Source organism: Rhincodon typus, unplaced genomic scaffold (assembly GCF_021869965.1).
Source record: "Rhincodon typus isolate 14 unplaced genomic scaffold, sRhiTyp1.1 hic_rhity00000814, whole genome shotgun sequence".
Lineage (NCBI taxonomy): Eukaryota > Metazoa > Chordata > Chondrichthyes > Orectolobiformes > Rhincodontidae > Rhincodon > Rhincodon typus.
The window spans coordinates 14,844-24,651 of NW_025966452.1; the positions used below are offsets into that span (position 1 = coordinate 14,844).

The 9,808-nt window shown below is 41.5% G+C and overlaps 1 long non-coding RNA gene across 1 annotated transcript in view; it reads left to right on the plus strand.

Annotated features, from left to right (window-relative positions):
• The window catches only part of LOC125481079, a 12,400-nt gene extending 2,822 nt beyond the window's left edge, over positions 1-9,578 (plus strand). The window contains exon 3 of the long non-coding RNA XR_007261190.1: positions 9,351-9,578. This is a non-coding gene — a long non-coding RNA (uncharacterized LOC125481079). The remainder of the gene's footprint in view (positions 1-9,350) is intronic.
• Positions 9,579-9,808: the final 230 nt, after the last annotated feature.

Below are 9,808 nucleotides of genomic sequence, written 5' to 3' on the forward strand. Positions count from 1 at the left end.
GTGCAGGGCTGGATGAACACAGCAGGCCAAGCATCATCATAGAGCCTCTCTGCTCCTATGATGCTGCTTGGCCTGCTGTGTTCATCCAGCCCTGCACCTTGTTGTCTCGGATTCTCCAGCATCTGCAGTTCCTACTATCTCTCATTTACACTTAGTTGTTGGCTGTTCCAGAAAGTTTGCACACTTTCGTTTCTAGGATCAGTCTTACATATGAGCAGACAAATATGTCATGTAGAGAAAAGAAAACAAACTAGTTCATCTGTAATGCCCCAGTCATAATGTACAGCCATTACTATATAGACACAAAACAACTGCAAATGCTGTAAATCAGAAACAAAAACAGAAGTTGCTGGAAAAGCTCAGCAGGTCTGGCAACATCTGTGAAGAGAAATCAGAGTTAACGCTTCAGGTTGAGTTAACCTTCCTGAGAGTTCTAACGAAACGTTAACTCTGATTTCTCTTCACAGATGCTGTCAGATCTGCTGAGCCTTTCCAGCAATTTCTGTTTTTATTACTGTATGGATACACTCTGCCCACTCAGAACCATGTAGTCACTTAGGAGAGGAGAGAAAATATATTAAAAATCCAAGATAATTAAGGGGGAAATGTTAAAACATTGAAACAACTTAAACTGGTCCAAGGAAACCACATTAACATTAACTTATGCTACAAGATGCCAACTTCTTAAATTAATTAATCATCTCCACAGCAAATTCTCCGATGAAGGAATTCAGTAACTCAGCACTCATCACATGAGTCAGCAACTTGTTCCACAAGCCAAAAATTCTCTTGGAAAAGAAGAATTTCTACATTCAGCCATTATCAATCCCCTGTAACTAATAACCCCTGATGAAATTTCTTTCTTCTGTCAGCACCGATGATATTTTTGGAAATGGGTTTTAATTAAATGAGATATTACAGCAGAAGAAAAACTGTAACATTTCAGCTTTGGTACTCTCTATTTGGAGAAATGCAATTGTACCCTGAATGTACTGGCTGGCTTGCTGTAGTCATCCAGTCTCCCCCTTTGCCATATATCTTATGGCATTATGGTCTTATGTGTTTGTGTGTATCATAGTCATACAGTCATACAACATGGAAACAAACCCTTCGGTCCAACCAGTCCATGCCAAACACAATCCCTAACTAAACTAGTTCCACCTGCTTGCTCCTGGCCCGTATCCTTCCAAACTTTTCCTATTCATGTACTTATCCAAGTATGTTTTAAATCCAACCCAGAGTCATAGTGTCATACAGCATGGACACAGACGCTTCAGTCCAACCAGTCCACACTAACCATAATCCCAAACTAAACTAGTGCTACTTGCCTGCATTTGGCCCGTATCCCTCCAAACATTTCCTATTCATGTACTTATCCAATTTGTCTTTGAAATGTTGTAACTGCACCTGCATCCATTACTTCCTCTGTAGCAATCGCCTCTATAGTTTTTTGTTGTAATTGTATCCACATCCACCACTTCCTCAGGAAGTGCATTCCACATGTGAGCCCCTCTCTGTGTAAAAAATTTGCCCCCCATGTCTTTTTTAAATCTCTCTCCTCTCACCTTAAAAATGTGCCCCCTAGTCTTGAAATAAACTATCTTTGGGAAAAGACACCTACTATTAACCCTATCTATACCCCTCATGATTTTATAAACCTCTATAAGGTCGCCCCTCAACCACCTACGCTCCAGTGAAAAAAGTCCCAGCCTAACCAGCTGTTCTTTATAATTCAAATTTTCCGTACCTGGCATCTGTGGTCAGTGCTAGCCATTAAACACACACCATTTCCAGCATGGAGTTAGAATGGTGCTCCTTAAAATGTGTGAATTTTCAGAGCTACAAGAGAGCAGGCTGAAAGAAACAGCAAGGAAGTATTAAAAATACAACAGTCTACAAATTAATTAATTAGGAGGTTTATTATCACATGTACTCACATGGATGCAGTGAAAAGGTTACAAAGCCACCACTTACGGCGCCATTATTGGTAAAAGTTCAGCATTACAGACGTTCAAGGGGATTGCGCAGGGCCTCGCCTCCAGTCCACACTAAACTCAACCTTATACTGCCCAAAGGACGCAGCCCCACTCAGGGCACCAAGCTCCACTCAGCCAGTGGGTCATCTGCCCCCACGGTGGGCCTACTGCAGACTTTGAATTATTGGCTGAGTCAAAGTGGTGCTACGCTTTCCATACCATTGTGCTATGGAAATTTAAAGCAGATACGAGGCAGAATTTAACTTTCCTTCCCCCACTTTCAGAGAGCAAATAAGAGTCATAAGCCTATTATCAGTGCTGGGAAAAGAACGCGATGAGCTACAGCTCCAGCAGAGTTGTTAATGGGGAGAAGACTCTGCACCAGGTTAAATCTGATCTTCCTGGAACTCCTGGGGGGTGGGGGTGGGGGTTGTGGGGATGGTATAGAGGTGAGGTGGTGGTGAAATGGCATCAGGATACAAGACTCTGCTGGGCAGGAGAGACAGTTTACTTCAGGCAATGAAATTTCATTCGGGCCAAATGCAGGCAAATAGGATAAGTTTAGTTTGGGAAACATGGTTGGAATGGACGAGTTGGACCGAAGGGTCTGTTTCAGGGCTGTATGACTCTGTAACTCTACATTGCAGCCTAATTTCTTCTAGAATCAGAATAGCCAGTTGGAGAGATTTTGAAAACTTTGAAGACACACTTTGAACCCAGTATTAATGTTAGTTAGAAACAGAACGTGTAGAATATCAGAACTAAAGGAAGGAGGATGATGAGCGATCGGTGTGTGACCACACTGGTACATCTGGAGTTTGGACAACTGAAAGTATCTGCAAGCATCAAGCCTCGCAAGCCAGGATGATGCTTGCTGTCAACTCCCACCCCCTTCCACATCACCTCTTTCCCTCCCACACTCTGCCATGTCCCCCCTTCACTATTGTAAACTAAAGACAACACAGTCCCATTCTCTCTTTAGAGAGAGACAGTTGGTGGGTGTGTTTAATCCGACAGTCATATCCCTCAGGTTGGGTGAGGTTGAGACTGCAGGACCTTCGTAGTAACCTCAGCTAGTGCAGGGATTGATCCCATGCTGTCAGTATCACCCTGTATCACAAACCAACCAATTGCGGTAGCTATTATAATCCTATCCTTATTGCCCCATCTGAATCCAAACGCCACAATTACATTTCTCAACCTCCCTCGACTTTCAGTGTGCTGGGACCCTCTGGCTAACAGTGCGCCCCAGACTTCAATGAGGATTCCTCATCTTAGAGTTTGAGACACAGAGTAATGGAGATTCACAGCCTGGAAATGGGTCCTTCGACCCAACTTGTCCTTTTTTTAAAAAAAATCATTCACAGAATGAGGGTGTCACTTTTAGGCAGCATTTATTGTCCATCCCAAGTTGCTCAGAGGGCCGTTAAGAGTCAACCACATTGCTGTGAGTCTGGAGTCACATGTAGGCCAGACCAGGTAAGGATGGCAGTTTCCTTCACTAAAGGACATTAGTGAACCAGACGGTTTTTCCGACAATTGGCAATGGATCCATGGTTATCACTAGATTCCTAATGCCAGATTTTTTTTTGATTGAATTCAAATTCTACCATCTGCTGTGGCAGGATTCGAACGCAGAATGTTGTCTGGTCTCTAGATTAACAGTCCAGCAATAATACCACTAGGCCATTGCTGCCCAGTTTTCACAATTAATCTAGTCCCGTTTGCCTGCATTTGGTCCATATCCCTCTGTACCCATCCCATCCATTTACCTGTCCAAATGTTATACATGGCAGTTTGTTTGAAGCTCATTGAATCATAGAGTCATACAGCACAGAAACAGACCCTTTGGTCTGACCACTGTGTTTGCCACTTTCGCAGCTGTCACATGGTGCAGATATGAGATAGCAAGGAGCTGTACAATAATTCATACGCCCCCTGACCTTGTGACTGCTGACAAGATTCTCAGCTTTCTGTCCCTGCTGTGAAACAAGGCAAGGCAGAAATATAATGAACTTTTAAGCTCTGGCTGAGGGGGTGACATGCAAAACGGCAAAGCAGGGATATTGCGAGCAGCCCTGAGCTGCAGCCTGGTCCAATTGTGAGGCTTCCCTGTGTCCAAGTGTCCTCACAACAGCATTCGAGAGACAGGTATGCTCCCGAGTGCACCACTGAAGGGCAGAAGGTGCTGTATGAGAATCAGAGATGAGTTGTGATGTTGCAAAAAAAAAGGGTGGCACGTGTCAAATGCCATAACCACGGACATGTGGTGCATGTTGCCAGTGGTCTGGATCGTGCCCCGTTATGTTGGTGCTGGGGGTTCAAGACGGACATTTGGAGAAGCAAGTGAGAGCTCGAGTCACCAGGTGCCTGCTTTGACTTTCACGTCAGGAATTCCCAGCATCGAGTCTTTCTGTGGTGGGTGGTAGAGTAGGAACCTGCACTTTAATTAGGTGCTAATGTGCAATAATCACTTTAAATAGGCCCCTCACCACTCATTAATGAGAACCTCGTCTTGAAGTCCAGATTCTAATTGGAAAATACGACTTGTTGTTCCCAACATTGAGAAAAGCCTTGCTGGATTTCTCACACAATTCTCCTGTATTTATTGCCATAGCCCATATAGTTCATGGCCCTATAACACTGCGACCACTATTTAGTTACTGAATGATAATTTCCTTTGCGACCATGTATTTCGTGTTACTTGCATAATTCGTAATTACAAATTATAGTGCAGGCATTTTTAAAAATATATATGAAAGGGGAATATTTGGAGAAATGTGATTTCACCTTAACTGTACAAGCTAGAATGCAAAAGCCATATGGCATCTATTCCTCTGGTAAGTGCCTTTTGTGTCTAGCCATTAAACACATATCATTTTAACATTCTTATTTAGAAGGACCATAAGGATAGCTGCTGTTAGAGATGGAAATACCACACTTCTGAGGTTAAAGAGAAAACATGTTTTAGGGGCAGTTTTGCACGCTTTATTCTGCATCTTGCCACTTGTACAATCCCTGTAGAACCAATAAGCTTAATAAGGAAATTTGAAGATCCAGCTAATAGCTAAACAGAGGACATAACAAGATTTAACATTTTAAGTTGTTTATTGTCAGAAGCAGACTAAAACCATAACTGACTAAATGCTATTTGTGTAGGCATTTTATATTTCAATTGCAAACAGCAAGTTTAACTTAAACCAAAATAAACCACCAACAGGTATATATCGCACTATCCTTTCAGGTAGACATTCAATTCTCCCAGACCTGGTCCAAAATGATTATTAGCTTTTGAAGATTTGCTTTTGATATTTTCTGTTCTCAGCCCAGAAAATTTAACTCCAGAATTGCCTTTCACAATGCAAGATTTCCTTGAGATTGTTCCCAGCTGCTAAAGCTAGGCAAATCTCCCAGTCTCGCTCTTCCTCTTATGAATTTGGCCTTTCCAATGTCCCACCTGCACTCTGGCAAAGTGAACTTTAGAATCCTTCAGCCTAAGCTTCTCTCCCTGCAACCCCTGCCCCTCCCCCAGGCCCCAGTCAGACCAAAATGTCTGTGATATTTTGGGAAAGCCTGTAATCTGATAATATAATGGCTTTTTCTTTGCCCTTCCCATCTCAAAGCACATAACTATGAAAATGTGAATTAACTGGGTCTTGTATCCAGGTGGAGATGTTAATTTTTTATACCTGAGATCCCAACTCTCCTTCATCTTGGATAGTTGAAAGCACAGCTGTTTCTAATATGGTGATTTCAACACTTTTCTGGGACTTTAAGAGGCTCTCAGTTTATTTATAGGCTGCAGCTGTTATCTCTCATGAAGAGACCATTCACCTTCCTTCCAGTGAAACAATCAGGGCCCCTTCAATCTGTAAGAATCAAACCAGCCAGGCTTTTCTCAGGTAGACATCAGAACGGATCACCTGAACCCTTCATTTTACCCTAAATTAAGGACTCAGGCCCAAAACAAAACAATCTTGTTAAAACTCACAACCACTGCACTCAGCAGGATTTCACCTGAGGCTCTAATATCCACTGATATTGGAAGGATGTTATTACAAGCAACAGAAATATCATTGTCTTCAACTCTTATTTTTAATTGGTGACTATCCTTCACCCTCTTGTGGTGAAGAGGTAGTGTCTCTACTCCTGAGCCAAGAGACCTGGGTTCGAAGTCCCACCTGCTGCAGAGGTGTGTAACAACATCTCTGAACAGGTTGATTAGGAAAATTGGATAAATAAAGAAAAATTAGAGGCAGTCCTATCTTGGTAGAGGGCACAGAGATAATTCAATGTGAATATATTAAATATTTTGTTTCTCCAGAATGTTGTAAATCAAATATACAAACTGTAACATGTTTAATCATCTGACCTGTCTGTTAAACATGATCAGAGAATAAAAGAAATACTTCTGTATCAACTTTGATGATCACAGGATATCCCACAACATTCTACAGCCAACAAGGTACTTCCCATTTTCATTCATAAAAATCATCTATAAGTACATGCAAAGTTTCTAAATCATGTCTGGATAGTCTTTGCAGAGAGAAAAAAAACACAAACAAAACTTTGGAACTTTGATATTTCTCAGAGCCTCTCTACAATGACAAAAGAAAGCATTTTCTACAGGAAAAGAAATTATACAGGAAACTATTTATCTTCATTTTGAGGCACAGAGAGGGCCTGACAACTGAACGGAACCTGGTTATACTTTGGCAGACAGACCTCAGACGGCGATCTTTGCCCACTGTGCACTGGTAGTAGCTGCCCCAAGCCTTTAGCACGTCCCTGAGCATGTGTGTCAGTCTGCAACATTCAGTCGAGGTCAGCTCTTTACACCAGAAAGCCAGCAAGTTTCGTGCAGACCACAGGGCGTCTTTCACCAAGTTGATGGTCCTACAGGCTAATGGTGAGAAAGGCACTGCCTGTCAGATCCTTCAGGCATGCTGCCCTTGAAGCAAGGCTGTGCTGGTGAAGGGACTGTCACATATCTCCTTCTGGAGAAGGTCTGGAGAGAGATGCAGTGGCTTTTACTGAGTTCATCCCGATCAGCTCTGTGATATAGGACTGTGTGCTCTACAGGTTGTTCCCTGGGATGCATACCGAGACAAACATTGACTTCCCACACAGTGTCATGTAGAAAGTATGACAGCCAATTGTACACAATAAGGTTCGATAAATAGTAGTGCGATCATGTCAAGGTAACCAGCTTAGACAGGACAGCGGAGGGACAAATATTGACCAGGTCATTGGAAAAACATCCCTGTTCTTCTTTGAAGTATCACCATGGGACATTTTATAATAAAGTAACAGCTAAATAAGGTGCAATGTTGAAACTAAAACCTGAAGAAACAGAGTAATGAAGATAAGGGATGTTTGTAAGTCTGCATTACCATGCATTACATATGAGTGAAATTTTAATAAGTTTGTATTCAAAAGCTCTGCAAAATGAAGAAACTGAAAACAAGGTTTTATGTTTTATCATTGTGAGTTTATGGTTCTGTTGATGAATAACCATCCCTCATTTCCTGTTTTAACTTATTTATAAAATCAAAACAAAAAGCAATGGAGATAAATGAGTCTTTAGGTGTTAAGCTATCACTCTTGAAGTGGATTTTGCCTCCAACAATTGCCTGACACAACAATGCTTATGTTACCTCTTGTAACATAACAAATTGGATATGGATATCATTATAGCAAAGAGACAGACAGATATTTATTACTGTTAACTATTATATACAGAAATTACATTTCTCAGGTGCATATTGTCTGGCTTGTATTAAGCAATTCAGTTGCAGTACAGTAGAATGTTAGGCTAAAAGAGATCCCAGTTAAGATGGAGTATGTGACTTTTGTACCATCTGGTCATGTGCTGTGACATGTATGTCATGAGCATGGCTCTTAAAGGTATACTACCGTGAGAGGTAACACAATATATATAGCTGATAATAGATTTGATTATTAAAATAACGTGACAATAGGTATTTTCTAATCAACCTGTTCAGACATGTTATTACATACCTCCAGAGCTGGTGGGACTTGTACTCAAGCCTCCTGCCTTAGAGATGGGACACTTCCACTGCACCTTTAGAATCCTGAACAGAACAAACTCACTGGTTTGAATTAGGGACCTTTAGTCTAATGCTGTCTCAACTGAGCTCTTTCAGCCCATACGACAGGTGTACACTTATACTCAGAATCCCTACCATGTGAAAGCAGGCCATTCAGCCCATACCAACCCTCCCTGCATCCACCATAGCCAAACCACCTAACTTACACATCTTTGGACACGATGGGTCAATTTCACATGGCCAATTCACCTAATCTGTACATCTTTGGACTGTTGGAGGTAACTATAGCACCCAGGGAAAACCGTACACAAACATGGGGAGAACATGCAGATTCCACACAGACAGTCACCCAAGGGTGGGATTGAACCTGGTTCCTCAACACTGTGAGGAAGCAGCGCTAGCCATTGAGCCACCGTGCCTGCATCACAGGAAGATAATTTCATGTAAGCTGTACTGCAGTTGGTAGCATTTAGCTTCTGATTAAGAAGGTTGTAGATTGAAGGCCCACTCCAGAGAACTGAACACGAAAGCCAAGGCCAATACAGGAGGAACACTGCACTGTTGGAGATGTTGTATTTCAAATAAGACATTAAATTGACGCTCTGTCTCCACTGTCAGGCATATGTAAAAGATCCCAAAGAGCAAGGAGGTCCTGATCTCCTGGGCTATATTTATCCCTCAACCCTCATTAGATTATTTTGTTATCCTCACCATGTTGCTTGTTAGTGCATCATTACACTATAGCTGTAATGATGGTTTGAAAATACTTAATTTGCTCTAAAATACTATTGGAACATCCTGAGTTTATGAAAAATGTTATATAAATGCAAGGACATCACCCTCACAGTCAAAAGTTGGCAAAATATGCATCATGTGTGAATGTGTATTGTGTTGTCAAAATATCTTGTTGCTTGCACGAGAAGGTGATCATCAATTTGTGGATGATCACCCATTGTGAGAAAATAGTCTGTGCATTGTGATTTGGCTGACGGGGATATGTGACCTAGCATTAACAATGTAAATTCAGGAAGGAACATTGCTCACTGAAAATTTGAACTGCGTGATGACCAAGCTTAAAAACGCTTTGAGTACTCCTCCTCACCAGCAGCCTGAATCTAGCTGTCATTATGAATACTCGGTGTATGTTTCCAGGAAACTAAAATCTGCATTTGATTATAAATCAATCTGCATGATTTGCACTAGTGTTCTTTTGAGGGTTGGTTTAGGGCAAGGTAAAGGGATATTCACTGTACATCTGGCACAGCAATATCTGACTTGAGATTTTTTTTTTGCACTTTTGCAGCCTTCTTGCATTGCTGAAAGGAAGTCCTTTGCATCATATTGATAACTCTGCCAAGTTCACATTAGTTCAGTACTTTGCAAACAGACTCTAATAAAGATGGAACAAAAACAAAGTTGCTGGAAAAGCTCAGCAGGTCTGGCAGCATCAGTGAAGGAGAAAACAGAGTTAACGTTTCGGGTCCGGTGACCCTTCCTCAGAACTCTAATAAAGATGGCACCTTTCCCAGTTTTTATAATGGATCTCTTGAAATTTCTAATGAATGAAAGCAACTAACTACTACAATTTGTATTTAATCAATACATTTACTGTAATAAGTGTCCAAAGTTGTTTCGCAGAAGTATGACAAACAGAATTTGACAGTGTGCCACCAAGGGAGATGTTAGGGCTCTTGACTAAAAGTTTGGCCAAATATGTAGCTTTCAAGGAGTATCTTAAAGTACTCAAATTAACTCAAGTGA